Source organism: Cololabis saira, chromosome 13 (assembly GCF_033807715.1).
Source record: "Cololabis saira isolate AMF1-May2022 chromosome 13, fColSai1.1, whole genome shotgun sequence".
NCBI classification, from domain to species: Eukaryota; Metazoa; Chordata; class Actinopteri; order Beloniformes; family Belonidae; genus Cololabis; species Cololabis saira.
In genome coordinates, this window is record NC_084599.1 from 45915759 (window position 1) to 45930575 (window position 14817).

The 14817-nt window shown below is 43.9% G+C and overlaps 1 protein-coding gene across 2 annotated transcripts in view; it reads right to left on the reverse strand.

Moving 5' to 3' along the window:
* The window catches only part of LOC133458717 (myosin light chain kinase 3-like), an 86760-nt gene that overhangs the window by 44463 nt on the left and 27480 nt on the right, over positions 1-14817 (reverse strand). The window lies entirely within an intron of this gene.

A 14817-nucleotide genomic window follows, 5' to 3' on the forward strand; every position in this document is an offset into this window, starting at 1 on the left:
TGCTTCAGATGTGAAATTCAAAATTTAAAATTGTATTACTTGCGTATAAAGCCCAAAACGGCTTAGCTCTGCATTATTTGCAAGACCTGATAGTGCCTTATGTTCCTGTCAGAGCTCTCTGTTCTCTGAAGCAGAAATGAGGGGAAATGCGTCATGATGTTCTCCGTGCGTTGCTGGTTTGATCCAGATCAATGATTAATCACCATGTAAACAGGGATAACCCTGTTTACTCACGCATGGAAACTAGGGATGGGCGATATTTTACCGTTCACGATAAACCGTCAAAACAATTCCCCACAGTAAGAATTTGTCATCTCACGGTAAAAATGATAAATTCACGTTGATGACGTTTTTGTGTAAAGCTGATTTATGGTTCTGTGTTAAATCGACGCAGAACGTACGTGAAGGAAGGAAGGAAGGAAGGAAGGAAATGAGCCTGAAAAGAAGGATGAAAAGAAAGAAAGAAATAAAGAAAGAAAGAAAGAAAGAAAGAAAGAAAGAAAGAAAGAAAGAAAGAAAGAAAGAAAGAAAGAAAGAAAGAAAGAAAGAAAGAAAGAAAGAAAGAAAGAAAAATTCCCATTGATGAGGTTTTTGTGTAACAAACATGGCGGATTTGAGAGCGTGATAGATTTATAGTTAAAAAGGTAGAGTTGAATTGGTATTTTTTTTATCGTCATTTTTATCGTTATCGGGATAAATGGCAGAAATTATCGTGATACATTTTTTAGTCCATACCGCCCATCCCTAATGGAAACACATTATTCCCAATGTTTCAGTAACCGGAATATTGACCTTAACCCCCAATTTTGACTGCATGGAAACGTAGTCCTTGATTTCCAGCATCCCCTTTGTGGCAGCACTAAGCTTAATTCGTTGGGTCATTCTGGGCTTTTTCTGTTTGAGACGTTTCTGAATGTGCAGTGAAAAGTGTCAACATAAACAGCCATGAAGCTCACGTTAACCCCCCCAAACAACATGTTAGCAGTAAAACTGTTACTCTAAACTCGGGCGGCATCCAGGGGGCCCCCCGCACCCCGTTTATGAGCAGCCGGCCGTGTTTACCTCCCGCTGGTTTACGTCATAAATAACTGTTGGTGGAGCTGAAGGGCGTCGGCTCTGTCTCTATCACTTTACATGAGGTTTATATTAGGCTCTTCAGCGGAGGGGAGAGGATTTATTCATTTATTTATGATGTTTTAAATTTTAAATGTTGATTTTATTATGTAAAGCACTTTGCGTTACTCGTGTAAATAAAGTTTGATTTATTGATTTCTTTTGTTTTTTTATTCTTTTTTTCATTCATTAAAAGAAAAACAAAACAGTTCAATATAACTAAACAATTTCCTCGCAGAAACTTCGAGAGTGCCACGGCGGGCTGCTGCCCATTTGTGTACATTATTGCATTTTGTAAGCAATAAAGGTGAAGGACTCAAAACTAAGTCCAATGACACCACACAGGATTCTCTATGTCAAACCATTCAAAAGTTATAGCAGAAAATAGAGACAACCAATCAGAAGAAGGGGCGGGGCTAATTTGCACCAATAAAGGTCAAGGACTCGATACTGAGTCCAATGACACCACCCATGACTCTGTATGTCAAACCATTCAAAAGGTATTGGACTATAACATATCAACCAATCAGAAGAAGGGGTGGGGCTAATTTCTATATATAATATACAAATGTATATATTTATATATATAATAATAATAATAAAAAAACGAAAACAAAGTGAGATTTTTTTGAAGAAAACTTTTGATTACATTATAGTGGATGGATACCGAGGCAGGAATTGGCGCCGCTTTATCCTCCCCCGTTTAAATTTTCTGCCTACCCCGCCTGTCAAAGTCACATTTTATGAATCCCAACATCTATGTCTACATTCTGACCAAAAATGATCTTTCTAGCTTTCACGGTTCGGCCGTGAGCTCGAGTTACAAATAAAAATTAAAGGTCATTTTTTTACTGTCCCTCCCACTCTAAAAAAATGAGAGCTCCACTCTAAATTTGCCAAAAAAGTTATTTCCAGTCCTCGCTTGAGTGCTCATATCTTGAAAAGTGTACATTTTAGGAAAAAACAGTTTCAGGTTTGGATAGAGAAGAGAAGTTTTCCTCCGTTTTGAAGTTTGAATGACATTTCTACGTGCGAGTATGAGAAAGATACGTGACTCAGAAAAAAGGTGAATTTGGGGTTTTTTCGAACCTGCTTCCACCCACAGTGTGACATTCTGCCCCATTCACTTACATGGGAAAATCTGCCCATTTGTTTGGAAATTTGGAAATGTTTTTGCACTTCGTGCAAAAACTATTTGTGCCATCGCTCTGAAAATTGACAGGACTGTAGTTAAATTCAGGGCCTACAACTTACTAAATCGGTTCAGTATTTTTCGAGTAACGGTGTGCAAGTGGTGAGGCCCCAAAGTTCTCCCAATGCGTTACGGATGGCGCTAAAAGCGCACGTTTTTGCATGTTGCGCAAAAACGTGCACACCAATCGCTAAGAAAAGTCATAGCACACGATTCCCGCTTAAGGCGCACGTTTCTACGTTTCTACTTTTTGCGTTTTCTGCGCTGTGGGACTAGTTACGCGCCGAAGTTTGTCCGGAAAATGAATAATAAGATGAAACGCACACAATAACAATAGTGCCTCTGGCTGCTCCTCCATTGCTATTGCATAGCTATGGAGGAGGCGTGCCACTTGGCGCAGCCGTGGCACTAATTACAACAAATCTCTTTTCTTGAAGGAAAGGGTACAGAAAGAAGACTAAGCTTATTTTATCTGTCCCTTTTTCCCAAGAAATCAAATTTCAATTAATGTAATAATAAAAAAACAAAAACAAATTACGCAATTTAAAAAGAAAAAACACTTTCCAATAAACGTAATAAAGAAAAAACAAAAACAAATCTACACCAAAGTTATAAAAGAACACAAAATATCCGTCATCAAACACAGATAGTCTCATTTATACTATATATACTGGCTTTTATTATTCTTTTAAATGTCTTTTAAATGGATATATGGATGGATGGATGGATGATGGATGATGGATGGATGATGGATGGATGGATGGATGGATGGATGGATGGATGATGGATGGATGATGGATGGATGGATGGATGATGGATGGATGGATGATGGATGGATGATGGATGGATGGATGGATGATGGATGGATGAATGGATGGATGGATGGATGATGGATGATGGATGGATAATGGTTGGATGATGGATGGATGATGGATGGATGGATGGATGATGGATGGATGATGGATGGATGATGGATGGATGGATGATGGATGGATGGATGATGGATGATGGATGGATGATGAATGGATGGATTGATGGATGGATGATGGATGGATGGATGGATGATTGGATGGATGATGGATGGATGGATGGATGATGGATGGATGATGGATGGATGATGGATGGATGATGGATGGATGATGAATGGATGGATTGATGGATGGATGGATGATGGATGATGAATGGATGGATTGATGGATGGATGGATGATGGATGATGGATGGATGATGGATGATGGATGATGGATGGATGATGGATGGATGATGAATGGATGGATTGATGGATGGATGGATGGATGGATGAATGGATGGATGATGGATGGATGGATGGATGGATGATGGATGGATGATGGATGGATGATGGATGATGGATGGATGGATGGATAATGGATGGATGATGGATGGATGGATGATGGATGATGGATGATGGATGGATGATGGATGGATGATGGATGGATGATGGATGGATGGATGATGGATGGATGGATGGATGATGGATGGATGGATGATGGATGGATGGATGATGGATGGATGGATGGATGGATGATGGATGGATGATGGATGATGGATGGATGATGGATGGATGATGGATGGATGGATGGATGATGGATGGATGATGGATGGATGATGGATGGATGGATGGATGATGGATGGATGGATGATGCTGTTTCTCTAGAGATTTTTACCTTGTGGAGGGAGAGCAGCCTCCGCAGCCCGCCCCCCGAGCCCAGACCCCCCACCCCCGGTTCCCGGTCCCCGGTTACCTTGTGGAGGGACAGCAGCCTCCGCAGCCCCCGCCAGAGGAAAGTGGCCACCAGGCAGACGCTGCCTAAGATCCAGACGTCCCTGTCCCTGATGAAGCCGTCCATGGTGACAGGTCCCCCTCCCCCCCGGTACTCCGCAGTGGCTCTGCCGGCCTCGGGTTAATGAATCCGGGCTGAGTTAGACCTGCTGGTCCCCCCCCTCCCCCCGGTACTCCGTGGTGGCCCTGCCGGCCTCGGGTTCACAGATCCGGGCTGGCTGGACCAGCTGATGCCCCCCCGGTACTCCGCGGTGCCCAAGCCGGCCTCGGGTTAGTAGATCCGGGCTGAGTTAGACCACCTGGCCCCCCCCCCGGTACTCCGCGGTGCCCACGGCGGCCTCGGGTTAGTAAATCCGGGCTGAGTCAGTGCGCTCTGGCCGCTGCGCTCTGGAGCTCTTGCGCTCTGGAGCTCCGGCGGCTCCAGGGACGACACTGTTCCCACCTCCCACCGCCCACCACGGGACCTGAGAGGTTGGAACATGCCGTCTCTGAGACGTGATCGAGGCCGCCGGTGTCGGGTTCAGGTTCAGGGTGTCGGTGCTGCGCTGCTCGCTGGCACGTCGGCAGCAGCGGATCCTTTAACTCCAGACGCAGCAGTTCAGGCCGCGCTGCCAGCTGGGCTGCAGGAAATGTCACTGCAGGATCTCTGCACATGCACATGCTGCTTTGTTCATGTTCGGAATAAAGCTTACATTCATTCATTCATTCATTCACCCAGGGGTGCAGGGAAAAAAGTCGAAATGTCGAGAAAAAAGTTGAAATTTCAAGATTTATGTTGAAGTACAATCCCAAGAAAAAAGTCGAAATGTCGAGAAAAAAGTCAAAGTCGAGATTAAAAAGGAAAAGAAAAAGGAAGAAAAAAAGAGAAAAAAGGAAAAAAAGGAAAAAAAGAAGAAAAAAAAGAAAAAAAGAAGAAAAAAAGAGAAAAAAAGAAGAAAAAAAGAGGAAAAAAAGAAGAAAAAAGGGTAAAAAAGGTCAAACATTTTTTTTTAGAAATTGTACTTCAACGTTATTTTCGACATTTCGACTTTTATGTATTATTAGTGCTATTATAGTGTATTAGTATAATTATAGTGTTATTAATATATTATGATATTATGCATAATATAACTGGCGCGTGTGTGTGTGTGTGTGTGTGTGTGTGTGTGTGTGTGTGTGTGTACATATATGTGTATTATTGTTGTTGTCATTGTTGTTTTTATTATAAGTGTAGTTATGCTAGGAATGTATGACTGTATGTATTTATGTCTTAGATATTAATTTTATGTAATATTTATGTACTTTATGGACCCCAGGGCGGCAGCTAACGGGGATCCATCCCATAAACCATAAACGGCGGCTAGCTTGCTGGCTAAAGGCAGCTACATGTCGGAACCAGAGCAGTCAATTATGTCCCGAGGCTGGATCCCTACGATGTGGGGGGGCCGTTGGGGGGGCCGGAGCCCCCGTTAGCGCCCAGGGCCGTCACTGGCGTAGCGCCCGAGCATGAACACGTGTAAACAAACACCGTCTAAGTTTATCTGCGTCCTGGCGCTGAACCGGCACCAGAACGGCTCACGTGGAGGAGGAGACGACGGGGAGATGACGGTGTCCTCCCCGGGGTCAAAGGGGACATTTAACCACCATAAATGATCTCATAACTCTGACATGACGACTTTACACACTCTGGAGCTCTGTAGACACTTTTCACTAAGTAAAAAGGTGAGAAATGGCTGCGTGATTTAAACATTATAATGAAGAGAGAGAACAAAAATATTTATCATCATAGATTTGAGACGTTTTAAGCAATTTCTTGAGATTTCCCATAATCTTCCTTTAAGGGAAATCTCAAGGAATGGCTTAAAACTAATGATGCACCGAAATGAAAGTTTGTGGCCGAAACCGAAACCGAAAATAATAATAAACACTTGGCCGAATACCGAACATGGTTCTTCGCAGTTTTTCATTTATTTTGCCAATTTTTTCACCATTGCATAAATCAAATACATTTGATTTAGGCTTTTCAAAGAAAAAAATCTTTTACAAAATTACAAGGTAGAAAACATTTATTGAACATAAAAAACTGAACATGTTTTAATTTCCAGCATTATGTTGTTTTGGTTCCACCTCCTGGTGAATGTTGGTAAAATTCTTATGTGGTTACTTTTTGGTTGGTCAACGATTTATGTTTGTGGTTCAACAGTTACGGGAGCGGCCAGTCTATTTCCTTATTTTACAACGCCGTTATTAATTGTTCGGTTTTTTTCCCACTTATTCCACCGAACACCGAAAGTGTTTTTTTGCCATTTTCGGCCGAACAATTTCGGTTACCGAACAATCTGTGCATCACTACTTAAAACGTCTCAAATCTGTGCAAATTAGCGTTTTGGCTACAATTAGGTATATTTACATTTTAAAATGTTAATTAATGTACAATGTCCCTTTACACTGAAAAAAATTAATCTAAGCCCATGTAAATATAACATATTTAAATCTGTGATATTAACAATTAAAAATGAAGTTTGTTGCTTTACATGAATACATCTAGTTTTGAACTTAATCTGCATTTGTTCAAAAAACAAGACATTGTGCATTTTTTCCTAAACCAGCAGTATTTATATAACATATTTACTTTTCCTTTAACAATTTTAATCTATTCGGCAGATTGACCAACGTTTAGATGAAACAAGCTTTATTTGTTTAAGTAGAATAACCACGGTAAAAAATATCTTACTTGATCTACTTTAAAAGAATTAAGGCAACTTTTTCACATGAGATTTTTTATGTACATCAAGAAAGACTAGTCTTTGAATAAATTACTTCCTTTTTAGTATGTACAAAATTCATTTGCAAGTAAAGTTAACTTAATTTTTGCAAGTAAGTTGACTGTACTTGCAAAATGTATTATTTAAATACAAAAAATTAGGTAGTTTATCCAAAGACTAGTCTTTCTTGATCTACATAATAATCTGTGCAAAAAGTTTACTTATTTTTTTTAAGTAGATCAAGAACAATATTTGTATCAGTGTAGGGTGGCTGTTGTGAAAAAAGCAAAAGCTTCCAGTAAAACTGGCAGCAGGTTTTTCTCCGGACCAGGTGGGGGAACTCTGTCCCTCATCCATCTTTCAGGATGGAGTTGATGATTTTTGAGGCATCGTGACCCCCCCGTCCTGGAACACCGGTCTATTTAAAGTGTGAAGGTCCTGCAGCCATGACGCTGGTAAATGTTCCTCGCGGGTTTCTGTCCCCCCTTTTTACTGAAGAATGATCCAAGCTGCTTTCAAAGGAATCCTGCAGTCGAGAAAACTGGGTTTAACTAACAAAATCAGCAGCGGGTGGTTCAGGCAGGGCCGTACCTGGCGGAATTGGGGCCCTAAGCGACATGTTATTTGGAGGCCCCCCCAGCCTTTTACAGACGTGCATTTATGTCCTTAAAAATATCCAAATTTCATAACAACATAAATTGACATAAAACTATGGCCAATATGTCATATATTGGCTGGAAATGATAGTTTATATACGACCAACTGGTCATGTGACCCCTCTGTTTCAACAGAGGTGAAGGCAGAGGGCGTTAACAAGGCGATCAATAAATGTTCAAAACACAATCCTCCAGACCAGACAGAGACTCCTATCTATAAAGTTCTTCATAGAATACACTATACTGGACAAAGGATGTTCCAGATGGGCTTTGTCACCTCTAATATCTGTTCACAGTGCACAGAGAACACCCCTGATAATTATATGCATGCTCTATGGTTCTGCACACCGGTACAGAGGTTCTGGAAGGAGATTTGTGAGGATTTATCCACATGGATCAACTACAGAATCCCAGTGTGCCCCACGATATGTTTATTAGGACACCTGGGAGATATTCAAATGGAACTTAACTGGACACACCTGGTTCTCACTGCCTTATGTATCGCAAAGAAAACCATTCTAGTGAATTGGAAACAAAAAGTCCAATCTATAGATATACTTTATTAATTATTAATAGACTCAGGGTCCATTTAAAAAAGACAAACACACATACAAATTAAAAAAAAGACAGTCATGCCAGTGTTTCCACATTGCTGATTCATATCTCACAGCACTCAGTCCAGGATTGGTCAACAGCATTAAAACAGAGTTTTGTGTGTCATTCAGTCGACAAATGAATCTATACACCAATTTTCTCAACAGAGCATGAAAAGTGTTACGCATTTGACAGAATAACTCACTCGCACTACACCACCTGGGTTTTCCCATCAACATACGTAGGCAATCATTATAGGCAACCTGCAGTTTGTGGATGCTTGCCTTTTTGAACTTAACCCACAAGGGGGCAGTGTAGAGTGGGGTACAGTTTGCTCTGAGAGATTCATTTTAACTTCATCAGAACACCAGGAAAATTTTCTTTTCAGCACATTTGCTTGTATATATAAAACACGCCATTGCCTATACATATCCTCATCATCAGAAAAATCATCAGTGATGATGTGGCCCAAATACTTAGCAGTGTGACAAAATGTGTGTATAATATGTATTAATCACTTTAGGAATCTTCTATCAGATCATATTAGTAGTGAGATAATGTCTGCCTCCACTGAACAACATTCGGCCGAATTGCACTCTCTGTGGTCCCCGATTATAGACTTCATTACCTAGTGGGGGCGGGGGGGTGGTGATCCCGTAGCCCTTGGGGTTGGGGGTCGGCTTGGGGGGTCTGGGGTGTGGGCCTCTGGTGGCCCCTGGGGGGCGGTGGGTGGGGCCGTGGGGCCCTGTCCCGGTGTCGTCCCCTACAGGCCGGAGACTCCTTTACGTCAGGTTAATATCTGTCCCGGTGTCGCCCCCTACAGGCCGGAGACTCCTTTACTTCAGGTTAATATCTGTCCCGGTGTCGCCCCCTACAGGCCGGAGACTCCTTTACTTCAGGTTAATATCTGTCCCGGTGTCGCCCCCTACAGGCCGGAGACTCCTTTACTTCACGTCTTTAATGTTCTGTGTTGTTAATACATTTTATGGCCAGTTTTAAATAAATACTTGGACTGTTTTCCAAAAGACATCAAAGGTTATGACGTTAGTGAGGTTTAATGAAGCGACACAAATTCCTTCTCTTCACCTGAACTGTGAATGCAGGATCGTAAACGTGAACCGGTGGTGTTAAAACTCCGTCACCTGTTTTCCTCCGTCACCTCCGTCACCTGTTCACCTCCACTGCTCAAGTCTCTGGTATTCGTGGTTCTGTATTTACGTGTGAATCCTGGCGGTCGCCGACTTTAACGGTTCAGATTCACTCGGAGCAACGAGCCAGCAGGTCCCCGGCTGGAATCCTGCCGCCGTGTCCTTGGGCAAACGCCAGACATTCCTTTTAAAGATCGTGTGTGTGTGTGTTTGCTGGGAAGGTTCCGGGAGGGAAGAGCAGTCGGAGATGCAGCGCCCTCTAGCGCCCTCTGGTGGCCTCTAGCGCCCTCTCAAGTTCAAGTTAACTTTATTACCCGTAGGTAAATTTGTTTTGCACTAGATGCAGTGGCGGAGCGTGGGTCTCAGTCCAGAGGGGGCGGAGCATTCTCGATGGGCCCTTATGATAGTCATTTTAACGTTCAACAACACCTCATCCTGCCCATCAAACAACATTTATTCTCACTTTTATGGAGCCAAGCCTATAGGCCTATGCTGCAGAAAGCAGAGTAAAGTCACAAACTTGTTCAGAAGAACACACACACACACACACACACACACACACACACACACACACACACACACACACACACACACACACACACACACACACACACACACACACACACACACACACACACACACACACACACACACACACAGGCCTGACAGCTGTCAATCACATGGCTCTGAAAACTCAGATAGTCACGGACTGGCTCAGTTCCATCTTTGATACAGCTTAAATACAAAAATAAAAACATTACACAATCTATTTATATATATATAGACACAGCGGTCTATAACATCATTTCTGAGCTCTATAACAGAGAATAGACTCTAGTCTAGTTCTATAACAGAGAATAGACTCTAGTCTAGTTGACAACAACACTAAGCTCATTCAAATAGGCAGCTGGTCGAGGCTACACAACATTCTGATAAAGAAATTATTTATGAAGGTTACACGGACTCACCAATGGTAGTTGACTCTTCCATAAAACTTTGTACATCCTTAGTCTTCTTTTAAAGTTTAGCTCGTCTCCTTCATGGCAGCAAATTGGCCGAGCCGGCAAGTTGGCTGTAACTGTTAAGGTTGATTTATGGTTCCGCGTTACACCGACGCAGAACCTACGCTGTAGGGTACGCGGCGATGCGCACGTACGTTGCGCGTCGGTGCGTACCCTACACTGTAGGCTTCGCCGTACCCTACGGCGTAGGCTCTGTGTCGATTTAACGCGGAACCATAAATCAGGCTTTACATCCAATCAGCGTTGGCTCACAGCCCTGATGCGTTCAGGACAGTTGTACAGTAAGAATTAGCCTACACTGGCCGCACAATGCACATTTTATCGTAATTATAGCCTACAATTTACGATTATATATGAACGTATCACACAAAACGGGGCCCTATCATTGGGCCCTATGAGCTTACGGGCCCCGGGGCGCCCGCCCCCTCGCCCCCCCTCTGGCTCCGCTACAGAGTAGATGGAAGACATCTCACACAATCACAATCTTTACTGTCATTAATTTGACACAGGACAAAAACAATGAACAGCTTTACAACAGCAGACAGACATGGCAGGAATCACAATACTCACTAACAGGATAAAAGTAGATGTTGCCCACAAGGCAAAGAACAATGAATGAATTAAGAAAGTAAAAACCAAGGGCAGGGTTTGTAATAAATAGAAGTTAAAAGCAGGATAGACCTCAGCAATAAATAAAATGCGTTAAGATTTGTTTAAAAGAGAGACAGCAGCAGGGACGAAGCTGTTCCTATAGTTCCTAGTTCTGGGGACTTTAAACCTGCGTCCTGATGGCAGCAGCTGGAATCACTCTCTAAGGGATGGAGGCATTATGGGATGGAGCTGGACAGTGACTCCAGATCCAGCGGTGTTTCCAACCAGCCGACCATTTAATGATAATAATAATAATGACTTGGATTTATATAGCGCCCTTCTAGGCACCCAGAGCTTTACAGAGATCATTATTCATTCATACACATCCTCACTGGTGGTGGTAGCTACGTTTTGTAGCCACAGCTGCTACGTTTGTAGCCACAGCTGCTACGTTTGTAGCCACAGCTGCCCTGGGGCAGACTGACGGAAGCGTGGCTGCCATATCGCGCCAAACGGCCCCTCTGACCACCACCAACATTCAAACACATTCACACGGGGCAGGTGGGTAAGGTGTCTTGCCCAAGGACACTACGACAGCAAACTGGGACAGAGCGGCATTCGAACCGCCGACCTTCCGATCATTGGACGACCCGCTCTGCCACCTGAGCTACTGCCAACCATGATGCAAGTGAAAAAGCTAAAACAGATTCAATAAAAGCATGATAACTATGATAACCTTTTCTTCTTCTGGCTCTCGGCGAAGGCGGACGCTTTTCTGCTCCTCTCCCTTATCTATCTGCCCTGCTGCTGCTTTTGTCCTGTCTCGTCTTCAGAGCCTCTCTTTTTCACTCCTTTTTCATTCACTGAAATTCTACAATCATGGATCTGATTAACTGGCCTCTCAGCACAATTGACCAAATTTTTGCTACGAGAAGTCAGGGGGTAAGGCCTCCTGCCCCGATGGGATGTTTTTTGCTGGATACACAATGGATTCCTGGAAACACTGGAAACCGTTGTGTTTGGCGATTCTGTCTGTCGAGGACGTTGAAGATGCTTCATAATTGGATTTATGATAGCAGGATTTCTCCTGATCGGAGGGGGGGGGGGGGGGGGATTCCTGGTCTACCGACAAACGCGTAAGTCGTCGACAGCTGTTCTGGCCCTCTCAGAGCTGCCGGACGTGGCTGAAGGGATCAGCTCTGCGACTAACACTCACACTCTAACGTTGGGGGAGCAAAACTGCAAGCTGGATGTGATTCTTGAACAGAATCTCAGGCTGGCGGCGTCTTTGAGCTCATTGGCAAGATGGATAAGACCTTGGAGAAGTTGGAAGCTCGGCTTGGCGGGATTGATCACAAGTTCATCTGTTTGGAGTCGCCATTGATGAACCAGAGACTGAAGGCAGACGGAAAATTACTGAGTCTGTCTGTTCTTTGGAACATAATTGTTAATTCTATAATCTGGCCTTGACAGGGCGGTTTTGGCCGATCATGCTGGTCACAATCTCCCTGGTGGAATGTAAACAAGTGGCTCTGCCCCCACTAACCCTCCCCTCTCTCAGGAACATCTGTGGACCTGTTTCAGAACTGACCGAGCCGCCGAGGTGTTTTTTGCACCTTGACAAACCCCCCCCCCCCTTCCCATCCCAGTGTTACCCTTGGAAAAACAGGCGCATAATACCATCGTGTCACCGCCGGTGTATCCGAAGTCAAAAACAGTTTTCTAAACTGCCAATAATAAACCTGATTCTGATTCTGATTCTGATAAACAAGTGTCATCATGGTCCTATCTATGTGGAAACGGGAAACTTCCTCAGACAGAACGGCCGCTGGTTCCTGCTCACAGCTTTGCAGTTCTCTTTAAATTTTCAGGTAGAGTCAATGATTGTCCCGAGATATTTATAGGACTGCACTTGTTCAATGACTAGTCCCTTAATCCTAACTGGTTCAGCTGTTTTGAGGTTCTTCACGAAATCAATTGCCACGTCTTTGGTCTTTGTCAGATGAAGCTGTAAGTGTGAGTCTTCACACCCCTGGACAAAGTTTCCAACCACAGGGCCGTGGTCGTTTTCATTTCCCTGCAGCAGGCTCACAATCACAGAGTCATCTGCAGACTTTCAAATGAGCCGGTTGTTGAAAGTGCTCTTACACATATGAGTGTGTAAAATGAATAACAAGGGAGGAGCACCCCCTGGTGGTGAACCTGTGGAGGAACACATTCCGTCAGATAAAAACCCCTTAACTCTGACTCTCTGTGTCCTGTTGTTAAAAAGTTTAAAATCCAGCCCACAAGATTTGTACTTAAGTTAAAATGTTCTAAAAGCCTCTGCGTTAAAATGTGCAGCTGGATTGTATTAAAAGCGGAGGAAAAATCAATGACTACATTTACATGCAGTCAAAATTCGGGTTATTGCCAATATTGGGGTTTTTAAAGGGTTTTTGATGCATGGAAACACAGTCAATGACTAAAAGCCGGGCTTGACACCCGCTTCCTTCGAGATGTTTGAAAAGCAAATGAAGAAGAGTGAGTGTGGCGTCCTACACTCCTCTTTTAGGCCTTTAGGAAAATTGCAATTGGTCCAATCTAGCGGCCTGTGGCGGTCGGGCCGCGGTTCACCTGTCGGGTCACGTTGGACCCTTCAGCAGGACCGGGGTCCAGGGCTCTGACGGGTTATTTCAGTCCCTGTCTTCCTGGTCTTGCAACACAGATCAGACCGAACACGTGTCTTACAATCAACACTGTTGAAATTCTGGTGAAATCTCAACTCCCACCAGCATTAAATACATGTATCCTCCTACAGCAGCTGCTGTTTTCTGCTTTTGTTGTATGTGAGGAAACGTTAAGGAACATTTATCAAACTGGAGCTGCACGGGTCTGCCGGGGTCACTGAGGTGATCATGTGACCTGGGACCCCTCAGACAAGCCGGGGACATTTTTAAAAAGTGTTGACTCATAAAGTTGTTTGGAAAATAGCCATCAACTCTGAACACTGAATATTAGGAGTGTAACGGTATTTGTATTTGTCCCGTCCCGTCACGGTACGGGCGTCACGGTTCGGTGCACGCAGTCATACATACGTCTGACTGAGTTAAAAAAAATAAATAAAAAAATAAAAATCTGAGTCAGTCCCTAGGTGGTGGTAATGCGCCTAAAAGCTGCCAGCAACCGCCATTACGAAAAAAGACAAAGAAGAAGAACATGCAACAAACGAGGGGACCTATTATGAAAAACACGTTTTTTCTTGTTTTAACATATATAAAGTGGTCTCCCCTCACCCTGCCAGCAGAGGGAAGATGAAATGCCATGAATTTCTGCAGGGTCTGTACCCCCGCCCGGCTGAATCTTCCAGTGTCACGTGACTTCTATGAACCGTTCAGAATCAGCTCCCGTCGTTACGTCACGACGGGAGCTGATTTCCATAGGTCGGCCTCCGCTGCTGAAACCACGCCCACAACCAACTCCGCCCGGCTGGAGCTCCGCCATTGTTTAGAAGCGGTGGCTGTTTCCACCGGTTTCCACAGCGAGGGGACAGTAAAAATGAGGTTTTGCATCGACATTTACCCTCATAAAAGGATCAGTTCCAACAGTACAGACCCGGCAACTGCACACGAGTCAGCGGTAAGTGATGTTATTTTATTTGTCTACAAGTATGATTTTTGCATGGGCTAAGTATTTAGCTCAGCTCCGGAGCACCGGAGGCCACACACCGGGGCTCCTCACCGGTCCGGTCCGTGAGCAGCTCCGGAGCTGTCCACCGACCGGAGGAGTGAGGAGTCCCGGGCCCCGGCGGCTCCGGTGTTCCCTAACGGAGTGTTAGGTAGTTAGCTAGTAATACATTTTTTTCTGTCTGGTTTCAATCACCTGAAGCACTACATTCACACTACATTACCCACAATGCAGTGCACACTATCCTTTCACTCGTACTTCTCACCTAAAAACATTGAAATGAACTGAATT